At 44.5% G+C, this 5,594-nt stretch overlaps 1 non-coding gene across 1 annotated transcript; it reads left to right on the top strand.

Moving 5' to 3' along the window:
• Window positions 1–2,692: 2,692 nt before the first annotated feature.
• LOC120268018 lies at window positions 2,693–2,799 on the top strand. Its single transcript, XR_005538689.1, has one exon. It is a non-coding gene; the product is annotated as a small nucleolar RNA R71 (small nucleolar RNA).
• The last annotated feature ends 2,795 nt before the right edge of the window (window positions 2,800–5,594 follow it).

Here is a 5,594-nt window from a genome sequence, read left to right on the forward strand (position 1 = left end):
CACACATCAACAATTCAAAAATACAACTTAATAATACTTCTAACTTCGTTCTAAACATAAATCATCGTTCCAATTGAAGAAATGAAGCATTATTAACCAGATTAATCGATAGAAACTATGAATTGATGAAGAAGATGATGAATAGGGATTTACCGACGAGGAGGATTGAGAAAATGAAGAGCCGACCGGAAAACTTCGCTAAAATTCTACCAAACTGACGCTATGGACTCGGAGAGTACTGTGAGAGTGTTTTCAAGTGAAAAGTAGTCGTGAAGAGGGAGAGGAATCATCCTCTTTTAAATAGAACTCGCGACTTTTGGCATTCTGTGCATCCACACGGGTGTGTGAAAATTACACACGCCCGTGCGGCAGACCTACAACGGCAGACGCACGCCCCTGTGGCATCCCTGGACATCTGAGAAAAATATCAAGTCTTACACGCCCGTGCGGAAATTCCCCACGGGCGTGGGCATTTACATGCTCAACTCACAGGGGCAGCCGCATGCCCCTGTGTTTTCTCGGGATGGAGGGAACACACTGCAGAGATTCGCACGGGCGTGCGGAAATTACCCACGCCCGTGTGTGGTTCACAAGGTCGGCCACAGGGGCGAGTCCACGGCCCTGTGTGCTCTCGGGAAAATCTGCCCAACTCTGTAGGAGTTTACACGCCCGTGTGGAAATTACCCACGGGCGTGCGCCAGTTGCATGGTCGTTCACAGGGGCAGCAGCACACCCCTGTGCCTTCTCTAGATGAGCTCGCAGTATACACCCACGGGCGTGTGGAAATTCCACACGCCCGTGTGTTTTCTCTGGATGACTTAGAAAAACCTGCAGGCTCTGTAGAACTATTCTGAACATGTTTACACACTCAGAGCCTGCTATATTATGCAAAATTTACCAGATAAAAACATGAAATAGAACTCAAACGACCAAACTTCGCCAACTCTCAACAAAACACACAATGAGTTCTTTTAAAAACCCACAACAAAATCACAGCACAAGCACTTAAAAATTGAAACACCAACACTTAACAGTTTATTCATGAAAACAAACTAAACTAAAAGGTGCGACAATAATAAACACTTGGGTTGCCTCCCAAGAAGCGCTTGTTTAACGTCACTAAGCTTGACGTATCTTTCTTACCTCACGGGGGTTCATAAATGAAGGTTGCCCTCTTACCCATGGCTTGAAAGCATGATGAGCAAAGTCTCTTGAGGGTAGAGGGTGTACTCTAGGGCTTCAGACCACCTAGCAATGGTTCGTCCAACTTCCTTGGCTCATGTACGTCTCCAACAATCTTGGAGCGTTTTCGGTGGCGTCTCCGAGCTCCCTTCATTTTCCGGAGCACCGTCTTCAAGATCCCCGGGGTAGATGTTTCTTCTCCAGTCGAACCAAGCATCATTACTTCTTCATTGCTCTCCTCTTGGTCGAACAAACCTTCATATGGATCCGGGTTGAACATTCCCTGCACATATTCATCAACAAGCTCATCAGTAGTGTCTAGAAAGTATAAAGTGTCATCGAAATCAAGAGAATGCCGCATGGCTTCAACAAGGCGGTATGTGAGCTTGTCATCTCCAAATCTCAATGTGAGCTCTCCGCCGTCCATGTCAATCAATGCTTTGGAAGTCTGCAAGAACTGTCTCCCAAGTATCAAGGGTACATCTGCATCCTTATCGACATCTAGCACTACAAAGTCAACCAGAAAAATGTACTTGTCCAACTTGACAAGCACGTCTTCAATGATGTCTCTCGGATGTCATACCGTTCGGTCCGCCAATTGTAAAGTCATCTGAGTAGGCCTAGGCTCTCCTAAGCCTAGCTTTTGGAAGAAAGTATATGGCATGACGTTGATACTTGCACCTGAATCCGCCAATGCCATTTCCTCACCTAAGTTGCCGATGTTATACGGAATGATGAAGCTTCCCGGGTCTTTCTTCTTGTTCGGCATGTTCTTTTGCAACACCGCCGAGCATGAAGCATCTAGCACCACTGAAGCACTCTCCTCCAATTTCCTCTTGTTAGTCAATAGGTCCTTCAGGAACTTCGCGTACTTAGGCATTTGAGCCAATGCCTCTACAAAAGGAATATTGATGTGGAGTTGCTTGAACAAACTCAGGAACTTCTTATACTGTTCATCCCCTTGGTCATTCTTCAATCTAGAGGGATAAGAGATTCTTGGCTTGAATGGTGGGGGTGCCACCTCTTTCTCTTTGTTTACTCCCTCCTCAACCTCTACAACCTCGGGTGCGTGTTCTTTCGACTTTTCACTCGGAAGCCTCCCTTCAACCTCACGACCACTTCTCAAAGTGATCGCCTTCACATGTTCTCTAGGATTGGTTTCTGTGTTGCTTGGTAAACTTCCATGTGGCCTTTCGGAGAGAGACTTCGCAATTTGCCCCACTTGATTTTCAAGGTTGTGCAAGGAGGCGGTGTGATTGCGAAGTGTCTTCTTACTCAAACTCTCCACTTGGGCCGCCAATGAAGTTACCACATCAATTTCATGGAGACCGGCCATTTTTTTCTTCTCTCTAGCGTCCCGCTGGTAGCTTTTTAACCCCATTCCTCAATCAATTGACGAGCCTCATCGGGGGTCTTGGAACCTAAGATACCTTCTGCCGCCGCATCCAAGAGTTGCCTTGTACTCGGGTTCAAACCATTGTAGAAGGTTTGAACAATCATCCACTCCGGGAATCCGTGTTGCGGACACTTTCGCAGGAGTTCCTTGAACTTTTCCCATGTCTCAAATAGAGACTCCAATTCCAACTGCACAAAGGATGAGATCTCATTCCTAAGCTTTGCTGATTTTCTGGGAGGGAAATAACGGGCTAGAAAAGCTTCTACCATCTCCTCCCATGTAGTGATTGATGCTCTAGGTAATGAGTGTAGCCACTGCTTTGCTCTCCCCTTTAAGGAAAATGGGAAGGCTCTCAATTTGATGGCATCAAACGTCACACCATTTATCTTCAGCATATCGCACACCTCGAGGAAGCTCTCTATGTGACTATTTGGATCATCATTGGCCAAACCGTTGAATTGTGCGGACTGCTGCAGCATATGGATGAATGCCGGCTTTAGCTCGAAGTTCTGAGCTGTAATTGGGCGACGCACAATACTCGATTGTGTCCCCAACACTGAAGGTCTGGAATAATCGGATAGTGTTCGTTGTTGCTCATTTTGTTCTTCCATGTTTTTAGATCCTTCTACTTCCAAATCTGCAGGATTATGCTGTTCTTGCACAGTTTCTTTTCCTTTTCTTCTAAGTGTACGTTCGAGCTCAGGGTCTTCTTCAATCAATATTGATGGATTCCCTCGGGTCATAACCTGGAGCTGCACCAAAAAGAAAGAAAAAGAAAATCAAAACGATGATAGAATAAGAAGATATGAACTAGAATGTGTGGTGAAATAGCTAAGAAAACAAAGTGCAAAGTATCTCTAAATGCCTAGCTCCCCGGCAACGGCGCCAAAAACTTGACAAGATCCCCTTGCGTATATCCCGCAAGTGCACGGGTTTGTCGAAGTAATAATCCTGGGTGAGCGGGTATCGAATCCACAGGGAGTAGGGAGTAAAGACACTTAATTCTATTCTTAGCTATGTGGAATATCAATAATGATAAGTGTGATAATGATTCAATTCTCAACAATTAAAAGAAACAAGTAAGAGAGCAAAAGTAAGGAGGAGGTAAGGCAATTGATAAAGATGGGGTACTCGGATGATGCTTCACCTAGGAAAATCGCTTCAAGTGCAAGAACTCTCTATTATGCTTCCTAATCAATGCAATGGTGAGTCATGGAAATCCTTACATACATAGTCCCAAATCTAAGGTCAACTATGCCTAACTCTATTCATGTCCCGGAAGAGAGATTAAATAACCTCTCAACCTCGCACTCGAATAAAGTTGCAATGAGTTCTAGGGATTCCAGGTGATAAATCTCTTCCTAATTATAGACCTAACCCTTTGGTCCAAGCGGAAGGTCCCTAACCGCAATTAAGCCCTAGATACTAAGATCCCCTCAACGCTTCACTCCGTTGTATGCACAACTAAGCCCAGCAGAGATTCATCCCTTAGACCATTCACTCTATTATGGCCGCAAAGAACTCGAGGAATAGAGGTAGAATCTATCACGTTAGAGGGGAAAGAGGACGCTCCTGTAACTCTCGACTCACTCTCTCAACCCTCTCCAACCTAGCTTTGTCTAACGCTCGTGGTGTGTCACTCACTCACAAGGTTACCAACAAGAACTCTCAATCCTATTGTCACTCTAGGGGAAATGTTCATACAATCAAGCATTCAAGGTTGGAACTCACAATAAACATCAATTTATTGAAAGCATAATAAAGAAGTTCAATGAAACGAATACATCCTAGGGTTCACAATCACCCAAGTATCCACTAGGGGTTTAGCTCTCCATGGAGCTAAGTAAAATCAAAGAAATCAAATGTAAAAGCAATGAATCCATAAAGAAACCCCCTCGATTGTCGTGTCGATGGTCTTGTGGAGAGTCCTCTACTCATCAGAAGGGATCCTTTGTCCGGCCTAGGATACACCTCGCCGGATCGATGCTGACGAAAACTCTACCATTAACCTTCTTCAAAATGATAGGCGATGTCAGAGCCGTAGAACCTCTCCAAAACCCTAGCCAATACCCCTCAAAACCCTAGCTGAAGCCCTCTCTCAAGTTGGGGAAAAGATGGAGAAAAGAATACCAAAATCGGGGCTGAATCGGCCGGCAATGAACAGTGCTATTACAGTACATGCTACAGTGCTATGCTACAGTCTTCGACCTGAATAACTTCCCAATTCCATATTTTCATTGAGGTAACGCAAACGGGCACACGTTTCCGTCGTGAATCACTTGCTTCTTCAATGATATACATGTTGGTGTTGCTCTCGTTCTTATGTGTATAAATCGGAATGCTCGAGTGTGACGGCATTTGAGCCCCTCTAAATGGATGTGCTCACTCGAATGCGAGGAGGTTGGCACACACTCTAGCATCTCACACCTGACCTATGTCTTCGCGTTTGAAACTTAGCAAGATTTCCTCCAAAATAGGTGCATTATGATCCACATTGGCCTATTTCCTTCATACTCGGCCTCACAACCCTACCTGCATAAAAGTAACATAAAAACACACATATTAGTGTAAAAACCTAAGAAAAGTAATGCTCAACATAAGGAATGAACACTTCGCATTCATATCGCACAAGTACTTATCAAACCCTAAGGTGAACCTTCATTGGCAACAAGAGCATGCTCATGAAAGCACAAGTATAAGTCATGTATAAGGTGAGCCCTCCCCCACACTTAAGATGTACATTGTCTCAATGTACGGATGCAAGCACAATAACGATAGTATCAATGGAAGCAAAAATGTGTGTGGGAATGCAATTAAAACAATACTCCCTTGAACTCCTCATTAACCGTTTGGTGAAGTCTAGCTCATGGGCTTGTTATGTAGGTTACAAAGCTCACACGACCATGTGACAACGCACATGATCGTGTTTATGACTAAAACACCATCAACATCACTCTCAAGGCCATCTGCACGTATACAAGGGGTTCAGTGAAGCTCAATAAAGAAGAAAGATGTA

The sequence above is a fragment of the Dioscorea cayenensis genome, chromosome 8 (assembly GCF_009730915.1).
Source record: "Dioscorea cayenensis subsp. rotundata cultivar TDr96_F1 chromosome 8, TDr96_F1_v2_PseudoChromosome.rev07_lg8_w22 25.fasta, whole genome shotgun sequence".
NCBI lineage: Eukaryota > Viridiplantae > Streptophyta > Magnoliopsida > Dioscoreales > Dioscoreaceae > Dioscorea > Dioscorea cayenensis.